This window comes from Peromyscus leucopus, chromosome 2 (genome assembly GCF_004664715.2).
Source record: "Peromyscus leucopus breed LL Stock chromosome 2, UCI_PerLeu_2.1, whole genome shotgun sequence".
NCBI classification, from domain to species: Eukaryota; Metazoa; Chordata; class Mammalia; order Rodentia; family Cricetidae; genus Peromyscus; species Peromyscus leucopus.
Genome location: NC_051064.1, coordinates 27,911,642 through 27,925,286, shown reverse-complemented (window position 1 = coordinate 27,925,286; position 13,645 = coordinate 27,911,642).

Genomic DNA, 13,645 nt, shown 5'->3' with positions numbered 1-13,645 from the left:
AGGGATGACCATGCAATGTCACCAGATTGGGACACAGCCTCGATGCTGGGAGGAGGGTAAATAAGGCCTTCCCTTTTATTGAATAAACAAGTCTGCTGTTTGCCTTTCATGTGGCTCCTGCTGTCTGTGTTGTTGACAATGTGCCTACTTACCCTCCTCCCCCAATGGAGTTGTTAGGACCCAGCAACAAACAACAACAACAATAAAAAAGAGTTGCAGAGATAGAATCTAGAATGACTCATGACTCCCAAATACTCCATTGACATCAAATTATTGTAGTACATTTTTATTCTTCATGTCTACTCTAAACTCAGGATACCTTTCCTATTGAATCTCATTTATTCCTTCTCTGGTTTTGTAGTGTAAGAAAATACATAAGATATAGTTCAGATATGAAGACCCTAACCAGCAAACTCTCCCATATTCCATGCTCACCTAATAAGAATCTTTAAGGAAATGTTAATATCAATGCATACTTGGGTGCAGTTCTGAACTAGAGTCCATGAGGATAATGGCAAAGCATGATAGGAAGTTTGCAGAATCTCTGTAGAGTAAACAGGTAGTCCAATACCTCCATGTTCATCACCACAAAATGATCTGGAATCTTGGATAGGAAGTAAGAATTATAAAAATCCTAAGGAGAGAGTCACAAAAGCTAGGTTCCCTGATGGCTTAGATAGAGAAGAAAGGTCACTAAGTGAGGACAAAGTATGGTCATCCATATAAGGATAGCCTAAGAAAGTTGTAAGATGAAAACTTAAAGGAAAATAAAGAAAACATGGATATGTAGCCTTTTGATTCAGAAAGCCAGGCATGCATAACCTCCTATGGAGGGCTGTGAGTTGGCTGTCTAAGAGACATTAACAACTGTAGAGTTGCCTTAGTGGTTATCCATTGTTGCTAGATGTGCTGTGGGAGTCACTTACAAGGAGAAATATTAAAAGCACCACCCCGCCATTCAAAACTTAAGTGCAAATCCAGGAGGGATCAAACAGTCTTTTATATCATGACAAACTTTTCAAAAAATAAAGAGCCAAGGCCATAACCTCTGCTCTTGTCTGATTTAATTGGAAAATTTCATGTGTTAGCTGTAATGAATAATACAGAAACTTAGCTGACCATGGGCCCTTAATATATTTAGCTAGTTCCTGGGGTGCTAAACTAACATTCCTCATCTCAAAAATTATCATACAAAATAAGGAAAAGTGAGGGTCCATAAGTCATCAGCCTTTAGAGGGCACTAAAAATAAGACAGGGGAGTATATACATCACCCATCCTGGGTAATTTCCTCCTTGATGGAAGCAGGATGATCTGTGGCCAGGTGCACATCTCTTGCTGGGACCCATATTGGACCCAAACTGATAACTATGTTCTCCTTGACAGATATCCGAGAGCCCAAACTGACAGTTAATGTTCTCCTTAACAGATATCTCAGGGCCCAAACTGATAGTTATGTTCTCCTTGACAGGTATCTTGTGGCCCAAATTGTCTGTCTCCTCATCACTGGATTTCATAGACATATCCAACATGGGAGTGTTGGGGGTGATGAAAAGATTACCCATCTTTTAGAGGGAAACAGCAAGCAAACAACAGTCAGAAAATGATAGTCAACAGTGGTGAAATTTGTATAGAACCCTTATGTCTTGTGCTTAGTGGGGGATTTCCCTGGTTTGCCCACATAGTGTCTTCAGACAAGGGACAGTGTTCAGGGGCAGAGGCTTGGTTCTACCTCCTTGGGGGTCAATCTGTATGTGGAGATGCCAGGTGAATCAAAACAGAAAAAAAAATGTGCCTTCCCAGCAGGATGAGCAGACAAACATGACAGACAACACAAAAGAAGGAAAGAAGTGGGGGTCCCAATACTTACCTGTCAAAGGGATTGAAAGAACACAACACTGAGGGGTCTTTTCACCAAAACACACCATCTTGGGAGTGCTGTCAAGCACCATGAGTGAAGAGAGGGAGACAATCAGAACTTGTGCTGGGAGAGAAAAAGTAATGGAAGCCCCACGTTCAAGCATCAGATGTTGCTGGATCCCAACAGCTCCCTCAGGGGAGGGGGTGAGAAAGCACCAGGAGTCAATTGAAGGCAAAAAATAAACTCATTTATTTAATAGTGGAGAAGGTCTTATATTGCCGAGGATGGTATATAAGATGCCTGATGTGCTGCCAGCAGAGATTGGAGAGAAGGGGACCTGAGACTGTGGACCATCAACCCTCCATGCATTCCCCTCCGGATCTTGTGCTTAGCATGCCTCTAGAGGGCCAAAGCAGAAATTCCAAATGTCCCAATGTCATGCTTTATGGCATGCACATGTCATCTTCTCCTCCATATAATTATTTCTTGTAATGCTAGTCTTTTTCATCTGTCTGATCTTCATGTTCTGTGTTCCCAGATCAATGGTGATTTCTGTGATACAGGAAAGGAGTGAAATAAATTTCATGGGAAATTATACAGAGATGATCACCCAGGCTGGGGTCAAGGCAGATATGCAGTTCATGGGAAAAAAAACCTGCAGCCTGGGGAAGCTTTTCAGGCTTGGATAAACTATACTGAATGTGTGGTCAACTATAGCACATGGTATGTGTATCAACACACTGGACTCCAATTCGCCATAATGAATAATTCAGTTTCTGAGGATATTCCAAGGGCATTGTGTAAAACTTGAGACCCTAAGGGGTATTGGCTGAAGACGGTGGATGGAGTAACATATAGATGGGATGACAAACTAAAAGTGTGGGAACCTAGAATAGGAAGAAAATAGTGGCCTCCACCAAGAAAGGAAGATGGCAACTTTAATCCTGATAGTTTGATTCCTCCTGAAGGAGTGTGGAGACAATGTTGCAATGGTTGGAGTGATTGCTGCAAGTTTTATTGGGTTCCTAGATTGAAAAGAAATGCCAGAAAAGGTGAGCTTCCTTTCATGGAAGCTCTGAAAATTGGATCAGGCCTTCCTTTGAATTGTTGGGATAAGAAAGACTGAAGTTGCTGACTTGTAGGGGCAGATTTCTTGTCTGAGGTCATTGTGGCTCACCAGTCATGGGGCTTGGTGTTTACAGAGGACTGAAGAGGAACTTAGGCAGCTGCAGGGGTCTTGAGATCAGAGCAGACAGTGTGAGAAGGAGATGACTGTCTGGTATATTAACCACTATTCTTATTTTTATCTTTTTTTTTTATGAAATTGCATGTTGCTAGACTCTGGGTCAAGTGCTCAGAAGATTGTATTATCATTAATAATAAAAATAGATTATTCTTGCTTTGGTGATAAATCTGGGATAGTTCCTGTGTTTAATAAAAGATGATGAAGACTATATTGGTGATTTTCTAAGAATAACCTTTGGAATCATGAGAACATTCTGTATTGGGTGATTTCCCCTTTTCTTTCTGTTTCCCCTTGCTTATGATAATAAAAGACTGAGGTTACCAAGGCAAAACCAGCAGCTAAAGAAGCTGTAGCAAAGAAGCTACTTAGCAACTGCAGAACCCAAAGTGACCTGTCAGCTTACATGAACACTGTCACTGAATCATTACTGCACCTTCCAGGTATCCCTCCTTCAGACACCCAAAACCGCTGAGGCTGGTCATCAGCATTATATACCCTTCTCCCAGCACCCAGTCTGTGTCACAATCTGGTGGCATTGAGTGGTCATTGCCATTGACTGGGCACAATCAGGAAGTCTGACAGCACCTGTTGCTAGGCCTTCAGGCAGACTCCAGGTTGGCTCATAAGGAAGTACATTATGTACATGCCTTGGCAACTGGTTTGAGCCAATTTCCTCAATCCTATGGGCCTGTCCTACTACACTTTTGCACACCATTTTATTACACCAAAGACAAACCAAAAACATACACACACAGATACATACAGACACAGACACAGATGCACACACACACACACACACACACACACACACACACACACACACTGGGGGGGGTAGTTATGTATTGAGAATATAACAGAACATCAAAGTATAATTCCAAGAAGGACCATTGGCAGAGTGGGTTAAAAAGAGACTTCCACAAGACTGCATTCATTGCAGGTATATATTAACAGTATCCCAAAGAAGAGCAATGAAACAAACCAAAGTAAAATACATCCATGAATTCTTTTTAAATGGAGTTTATCTTTACATATAACAGGGTAAGATATCTTTTTCTCTTGTTTGAGGAAGACTTTGAAGACTTTTAAGGTTTGCACATCTATGTTATCAAATTCTCACTATGACTTTGCGGGAATAATGTCTCCATGATTCACCTCATAAACTATCAAGGAAGAATGCCAGTGGCAACAAGTCTCACACTGCCCTGTGCCTGCTTGGAGAGGTCTTTGTTTCTTGGTGTATGCTCAAGAAAAATATTTTAAAGTTGATCTATTTTCTATATCTTTTTCATTTGTTTCTTCAGTGTTATATGATTTTCATTGTAGACATTTCTATGTCACGGGTTAGATTTGTGCCTAGGTATTTCATTTTTGTTGAGGTTATTGTTCTCCTGATGTATTTCTCTGTGGGTTCATTACTACTAGTGTGTAAAAGCTATAGGTTTTTCTATTTTGATGCTGAATCTTCCTACTTTACTAAATTTTTTGAGTGTGAATGTCTTTTGTTAGAGTCTTCAGAGTCTTGTATATGTAGATCTGTATCATCTCTCAATGGGGTAATATGACTTCTTCCTTCCTACTTGTTTAACCCTTTTTTTCCTCTCACATTATTTCTCTGGCTACAATACAAGGAATAGATATATAATATGAATGGAGACAGTGGCCATTTGCTACCTTCCTTTTGATTTAGAAGAAATGTTTGAAGTATTTCTCTACTTAGTGAAGTGCTAGCTACATATTTGCATATAGGATATAAGCACATCTATAATCACATACATAATTATATGCTTGTTATTTACAGTCTTTATTATGTAGAATATGTTTTGTTCTATTTATAGCTCTTTAAGAGATTTACCATAAAGGGGTGTTAGATTCTTGTCAAAGATATTTTCTACATTTGCTTACATGATCATGCAACTTTTGTCTTAGAGTCTATTTATATTCTATCTTGTACTTAACTGATTCATGGACCACCAATTCATTCCTAAAATAAAACCAACTTCCTTATATTTTAATTTGTTGCTGAGTCCAATTTGAACATACTTTGTTCATGATTTTGCTTTTTAAGAATATTGTCTATAGTTATAATTTTTTTAGTGATGATCTTTGCTGGTGATTTTGCTTTTGATAGTATTATCCCTGAAATTATTGTCTATAGTTATATTCTTCAGCTGTGCACTTAACTCAATTTTGGAATCAGAGTATTTGTTGCTTATAGAATGACTTGGGGAGTGTTCATTTTATTCTAGTTTTATAGAACAGCTTAAGGAATATTGGAAGTTGTTATTCTCCAAAGTCTGGTAAATTAATTGCTGCGAGCTACAGGAAAATGTAATGGAATTCAGCTACTATCACAAAAACTACTACTTGGAAAAGTCAAGGACTTTTCCAAAGGTCAAGTCATGGCTTAAGAAGTCTTGGTGTGATATATATATATATATATATATATATATATATGCTTGTTCCTAAAATTATTTTCTTGTGTCCTTTCAAAAATTCCCAACAGTGTATTTATCTAAAATGCCTATCAAGCATCCAAGGCCAAACCTGTCTCCTAGGTCAGGAAAATAGCTTTATTTCTTATGCAGTTTAAGGTGAGACTCTCCTTCCTTACAGCCTTACTAACATTATAGACTCTTAACTTCTTTTTTATTTTATTTTATTTTACAATACTATTCAGTTCCACATAACAGCCACAGATTTCCTTGTTATCCCCCTTCCTGCCCCCTCCCCTTCCCCCCAGCTCACCCCCCTTTCCACCACCTCCAGATCAAGGCCACCCCGAGGACTGAGATCGACCTGATAGACTCAGTCCAGGCAGGTCCAGTCCCCTCCTCCCAGATTGAGTCAAGCGTCCCTGTATAAGTCCCAGGTTTCAAACAGCTATCTCATGCAGCGAGCCCAGGACCTGGTACCACTGCCTAGATGCCTCCCAAACAGATCAAGCCAATCAACTGTCTCACCTATTCAGAGGGCCTGATCCAGTTGGGGCCCCTCAGCCTTTGGTTCATAGTTCATGTGTTTCCATTCGTTTGGCTATTTGTCCCTGTGCTTTATCCAACCTTGGTTTCAACAATTCTCGCTCATATAAACCCTCCTCTTTCTCGCTAATTAGACTCCTATTTGCAGATGACATGATAGTATACTTGAGTGACCCCAAAGATTCCACCCAGGAATTGATAAAGCTTATAAACACCTTCAGCAACATAGACTCCTAACTTCTTACCTAGCCACTTCTAGGAGTGTAGATTGAGCACATAAATTCCCTTTTTGATATACTAACTAATCATTATCTCTCTATTGACCTCCTCCTTTACCACTCTCCTTTTGGGTTGTAAAAGAAAACCTGGTGGTCACTGCCTGAGGAAAATTCTTACCTGCCTTTATGACCTCACAAGAATTCAAGCCTGGTGACCTTGCTCTGCCAGAAGATTGCTATTCCTTGGGTTTATGACTGGATTCCTAAGAGACTTAGGGAGAACGGCAAGGTATAAGGAAGCACAGAGGAGAATTTGAGATATGGAACTTGGAGATGAGACAGAGAGAGACAAGAGAACAGAAGAACTAGGTTGGTAAGAACTAGAGAGAAATGAACTAGATGGGGAGAACTAGATTGAAGGACTAAAAGAGAGTACCAGAAGAACAAGATAGAAGATGAGGAAGAGTCAGACGGGGAGAGCAAGGTGAGAGAGAAGGAGATGGGAGAGGGCTGAAACAAACTAGATGAATGAAAACCTAGATGAGGCAGAACCAAGATGAAAGAATTAAGATGGAACTTAGAGGGGACAGCACATAAATGTAGAGAGAAGTCAGGCAAGAAAGGAGGTAGACTTGAGAGCAGAATAGAAGCTTGTAGAGAGAGAATTGACACAGAATAATAAAGTGTATGGACTTAGGAGTTTTGTGTACATCAATTCATTTCATATCATCAAATATTAATTGTCAGCTGGTTTTAGATTCTTCCTGGACCCCGGGAAGGGACTGTTGAGGGGATGGACCCCCATAGTCCCCAATAATTAATCACTAAATCTGTCCTGTCTTGGGTTTTTCTTTGGCAGAAAATTTTTATTGTCTTATTTTTTTATTATTACTGGATATTATCTTTTTATATCTTCATCATTCAATTTTGGTGGGTTATATATACCAGGATAATTCCCCATTTCTTCTAGATAAGGATATACATTTCCAGAATATTCCTTACTGTTTTCTGTAGTTCCATTGTATCCCTTGTAGAAATTCTAGTTGTTTCATTTATCATGCATATGGTTCTCTTTGGCAATATTTCATTTATTTCAGATGTATTTATTATTTCTTTCCTTGTGTTTATTTCAGGTTTGCCTGGTTTTAGTTTTTGTTAAGCCCTGAAGTGCATGATTGGGTTATTTATTAAATATTTCTCTGAGTTTTCAAAATGGCATATCTATGAACTTCCTTGTTAGAACTGCCTCTGCTCTTTGCTTAAGAGTTTGATACAATATGTTTCTACTTTCATTTGATTCTAGGAAATTTTCACCATTTTATTTTCAATAAGACATGTCTATGACTACAAGTTTACTCTTGAAGTTAACTGTTGAATCTTGCTTTTTAATCAAATCAGCCCATTTGTCTTTAAATTGGAAAATGAAATCCATTTACAATAAGGGTTATAATTGGTAGATAATTACTATTACTACTACTACTACTACTACTACTACTACTACTACTACTACTACTACTACTCTCCTATTGGGATTTATTTTCCATGCTCCCAAGATTTATTTGCTTTCCTTCTCTGTGCACAGTGTGTTTTTGAAGCTGTCTCCCGATCATGAACTACTTTGAATTGTGCTTGTCGTGGCTTTATTTCTTCCTTAATATTGAAGGTAACAGTCCTGGGAATAGACATCTAGGTTGACAGGGTTTTTTGTTTTTATTTATTTTCCCCAAGGATTTCAAGTACATAATTCCCGGAGCTCCACCTGGGGCCTGGTCATGGATCTCTGCATCCACTTCCATCAGTCATTAGATGAGAGTTCCATCACAACAGTTAGGGTGTTTCACCATCCAATCATCAGAGTAGGTCAGTTCGGGCTTTCTCTCTCAACCATTGACAGTAGTCTATTGTGGAGGTATCTTTGTGGATTTTGGGGGACCTCTCTAGCACTCTTCTTCTTCCTATTCTCATGGGGTCTTCATTTATCATGGTATCCCTTTCCTTGTTCTCCCTCTCTTTTCTTGATCCAGCTTGAACCTCCTGCTCCCCTAAGCTTTCTTTCCCCCAACCCTTGCCATTCATTACGCCCCCTCATGACCAGTTTCCTCATGTAGATCTCATCCATTTCTCTGTTATTGGGTGATCCCTGTGTCTTTCTTAGAGTCCTCTTTACTAGGTAGCCTCCCTGGAGTTGGGAGTTGCAGTCTAGTCACTCTTTGCTTTATATCTAGTATCCTCCTATGAGTGAGTACATACCATGTTTGTCTTTCAGAATCTGTGTTACCTGACTCAGGATGATATTTTCTAGTTGCATCCATTTGTCTGCAAACCTCATGATGGCATTGTTTTTCTCTGCTGAGTAGTACTCCATTGTGTATATGTACCACGTTTTATTTATCCATTCTTCAGTAGGCATCTAGGTTGTTTCCAGGTTCTGGCTATTACAAACAATGCTGCTATGAACATAGCTGAGCATGTGCCCTTGTGGTATGATTGAGCATTCTTTGGGTATATACCCAAGAGTGGTATAGCTGGGTCTTAAGTGGAGATTGATCCCCAATTTTCTAAGAAAGCATCATATTGATTTCCAAAGTAGCTGTATAAGCTTGTATTCCCACCAACAGCGGAGGAGAGTTCCCCTTGCTCCACATCCTCTCCAACATAAGCTGTCTTCACTGTTTTTGATCTTAGCCATTCTGACAGGTGTAGAGAGGAGGGATTGTATGAGCAAGAGATGTTGAGACCATGATTGGAAAAAGCACAGGAACAAAGAGCCAAACTAGTGGAAACACATGAACTATGAACCAATAGTTGAGGAGCCCCCATGGAACTGGATCAGGCCCTCTGGATAAGTGAGACAGATGATTAGTTTGAACTCTTTGGGAGGCCCCCAGGCAATGGGACTGGGACCTGTTCTTAGTGCATAAGCTGGCTTTTTGGAGCTTAGGGCCTATGCTGGGACACTTTGCTCAGCCTGGGTGTAGGGAGGAGGGGACTGGACCTGCCTGGACTGAATCTACCAGGGGAGTCCTTGCCTGGAGAAGGTGAGAATGGGGGGTAGATTGGGGGAGGGCAGGGAGAGGGCTGGAGGAGGGAGGACAGGGGAATCTGTGGCTGATATGTAAAATTAAATTAATTATAAAATTTAAAAAATCAAGTGCATAATTCCAAGGTCTCTAGTTCTTTGGAGTTTGTGTTGAGAATTATATTATTCTGATGAGTTGCCTTTATAAATGAGTTAGTGCTTCTCTTCTGCATGTTCGAATAGTCATGCTTTGACTTGCAATCTTAGTATTTTAACCATAGTATGTCATGGTGAGTTTGCTTTCTCATTGTGTTAATTCGGAGCTTTACATTTTGAAATGTAAATCCTTCCATATAATTCTTCAAATTTAAAAAGTTTTCTTATAACATTGTACTGAATGTATTTTCTATACTTTTAGTTTATACCTTGTTACATTCTATACCTAAAGTAGTCCTGGAGTTTTAATTGTGTTGCATGTTTTGTTCATAGTTTTTTCATTTGCTGTTGTTATCATTACTGTGTATTCTAACTCATCAATCTTGTCTCCAAGACCTCAGATTTTCCGTTGCACTTGATATAATCAAATAATGAGACAACCATTGAAACTTGTACATCTATCTTCAGATTTTCTATTATCAATGTTTTTTGTGTTTAATAATAAAATCACTTTTTATTGAACTCATTCATATTTTGTGTTTTCCTTGTTTGGTTGTTTTTCTGTATTCCTGGTCTTTAAAATAATCATGCTTTTGAATTCTTTATTCAGTGTTCTTTTCACTTTAACATCTTTGGAATCAGTAGCTAAAGAATTATGAATTCTGAAGTATTGTTCTCTTTTTAATCTTTATTGTATTTATTTGATTTTTTTTTTTTTTACAGTTTTATGTGGGAGTCTCTTTTTTCCCGGGAACAGCTTTCTTTGGCTACTGTGTCCTGAGATATTGGCTTTCTGCAAAGTGTAAAATTATGTTTCTAGTTGTGATTTTTGCTGTACATCTATTATTTTTCAATATACGTAAACTTAATAGTGCTGTTTTCTTTTCAGGTTTCATAAGAAAAGAAGGCTTCTAATATATCAGGCAGTATATCTGTAGACAGTGCCATCTACAGAATGTATCTGTGTAATTACTCTTCTTTTTTTTATTAACAATCGATGCTTTTAAAGGATGTTTGTCACACTCCCTCACACATGTGGTGTCCGTACATCTCATGTTGGTTCTTTCTGTTCTTGTTGTAGAGGTGGAAGTCCAGGAATGAGTCCTCAGAATGCCCATGCTCTTGATGTACCTATTTGGAATCCAGTTATTGACTTGGAATTTTTTTAATCTCCTATTCTTTGGACTGATGCTATTGGTTAGTGGTAGAATATCTACACAGTTACATTGACATTGGTCATTCAAGTTACATGTAGAAAGGAGAAGCAAGTAGCAATATCAGCAATGAGTAGCCGTAAAAGAAAATCAAAAGAGAGTAAACAAAACTGTGTCAATGATCACATCTAGAACAATCATAGAAATAACAGGAATTGTAGGAGCAGAGATAACCCAAACATCTCAAATATAAGAAAGAAGAAAGAAAGAAAGAAAGAAAGAGAGAGAGAGAGAGAGAGAGAGAGAGAGAGAGAGAGAAAGAAAGAAAGAAAGAAAGAAAGAAAGAAAGAAAGAAAGAAAGAAAGAAAGAAAGAGAAAGAAAGATTAGGACAGAAGAAAATTACTAAAATGTGTCAGAAGATTTAAAGTGAAAATTGTGCTGCCTCATTTCTTTTAATTCCAGGAAGCTTTTTTCTCCCTTCTAGGAGAGACCCAGAAGGAGCAGAGCCCCCAATGAAATCAGAAGAAGCAAAGTAAGAATCATGATGACACACATAGACACATAATGAGACATATAGAGACATAGACAGGCAGTTAGATGATAGAATTTTGTTATTAGAAGAAAAAATGAGAAAAAAAGAATAAAAGGAAACATATACATATTAATCGGTGAATAAAGAACCATGGTATTAATTTTTAAAATAATTAGAAAATATTGTCTGTGCTGGTTGTTGTGAGGGCATGTGTGGATGTTTAGTATATCTCTACCTCAGTCAGTCTGTACTTCTTTCTTGGGCTGTGTGCCTCTGGAAGAGTGCAAGGCTGGGATCTTCACCTCATTTTGTGTGTGTGTGTTGTTCACCATTCAGTCACTGAAAGTAACCGGGCTTGTGTTGAACCTAGTTGGAATGGCTTTCTTTTTTCTAATCACTATTAAAAAGTAGTAGGAGACCAAAGTTCTCTAGGCTGGTATTTTTCTAAAAGAACTAGCTCAATTGATTCTTGGAACTGGGCTTGCTGACATCCTTCCAACTCTATGCCAAGCCCCCAAGTGACTCCATGAAGTCCACAAGAAAGGGTGAGCGCCATTCTATACTGGTTAGAGGTGGGGCCATCTGTGTGCTTAGCATCGCTCTGACCATGGCTTCTGAGGCTCAGGCTCTGGAGACATCTGTGTGCTCACTCAGTCTCCAAGCTCCCTCACTGGCACAAGTCAGCAGCAGTCTGAAAAGGAATCTAAGCCCCACTCTCTTCTCAGTCCCCAACCCAAATCCCATAGGATGTGTTTTTCTGTCATGTTTCACTGGGACCAGGCTGAAATACCTAGTATGTTGCTGGATCCTAATGGCTCCCTCGGGGAATGGGGTAAGAAGGTACAATGTCAGTGACACAAATACTGGAAGTCAGTTGAAGGCAAACAGCAGACTCATTTATTCAATAATGGAGATGGCCTTGTATACCCTCTTCCCTGTACTCAACCTGTGTCCCAATCTGTTGGCATTGTGTGGTCATCCCTCAATAGCTGGGCATGATCAGGAACTCTAACAGCACCTGTTGCTAGACCCTCAGGCAGATTCCACACAATCGGGAACTCTGACATTGACCAGGAACTCTGACAACTCCTCTTGCTAGGTAGGCCCTCAGGCAGACTCCAGGTTGACTCATAAGGAAGTACTTTATGTGCATGCCTTGACAACTGGTTTGAGCCAATTTCCTGGACCCTATGGGCCTGTCCTACTACAGTACAGAGTATGCTGGACGTGACAGGGGACTATTCCTTTACATTTTTTAATGTGGTCCTAACATTACTAAATTCCAGAGATCAGCATCTCTATTTTAGAAAGAATTAGCATCAGGTGCAGAGAGTTTAAGTACCATGACCAAGAAAAATTCTGAGTCTGAACTTTGATCTCTTATCCACTATGCCCATCTGTTTTGATGGGTACAGTAATTATAATTGAGTACGTGAAATTAATATCTACTTCTGAGATTTGATTGATAGATATATGGGACTAGAGGCTGTAGTGAACAGTAGTGAACAATATTGCACACAAAACCCAACAATATACATGATCTTATCTAATCCTCATATTAATCCTGTGTATTAAGTAATTTGGCAGCACCATGGGGCCAGTAATTAGCAGAGCCTGGATGTGAAAATGCTCACTCTGACCTCACTACATATACTCCTTCTGCTAGCTATAGGTAGCCATTAGTTTTCAGAGATGCAACAGTGCAACTTTAAGGAGACTCTAAGTGGTTTTGAGTAAATATACTAATAAGCAAACCATTACTAGTTATTTCTTTTCAGAATCTAACAAAAAAGTCTCATAATTCCTATGTTTCCATGGGAACATTTGTCAGCACAGAATGTAGCATTCCTCCTGTCATGGAGTGTTCTCTCTAAAAATTCATGCATTCACTTCACTAATATCTATTTAGCAAATAGTCTGTGCAAGTGCTGTGCTGGTGACAGAGGAATCCATCTAACAAGAAACCTCCCAGTTCTAGAGGAAGTGTCAGCCTGCTGCTGATAGTAAACACCTTGGCTGCTCCACAGGACTCTCTGAGCCTGGTGCAACTTAAGACATTGCATTTGTCCTAGAATACACTCTATCTCTGAGGACCTAGTTACCTAAGAGATCATTGTCTCCCAAAAGGTTTGGCACAAAGCACGATCAACCATAGTGCCCTGGAGATGCAATATTAGATTTGGACTCTAGAGAAAAAGAACCAGGGTATTTTCCAAAAGAGAACTTCTAGTTAAAATGGCCCAGGATTTTAAAATGCCTAACCCTAAGTGGCATGGGGCTGCTGTGTTGCCCCTCAGTCACCACCCATCTTTTTCTAGAAAATTTGGATTTAGCATGTACCATATAACCACTTATGGGCCCAATGGCCACACATTCTCCATCGAGGAAGCCAGTCAAAGATCAAGAAGCAGAAGCTGTGGGCACTAGTCTTTGAGGGCACTTGACTGTACATCCAATGATTGAGAAGAATCCCACTCAGGTC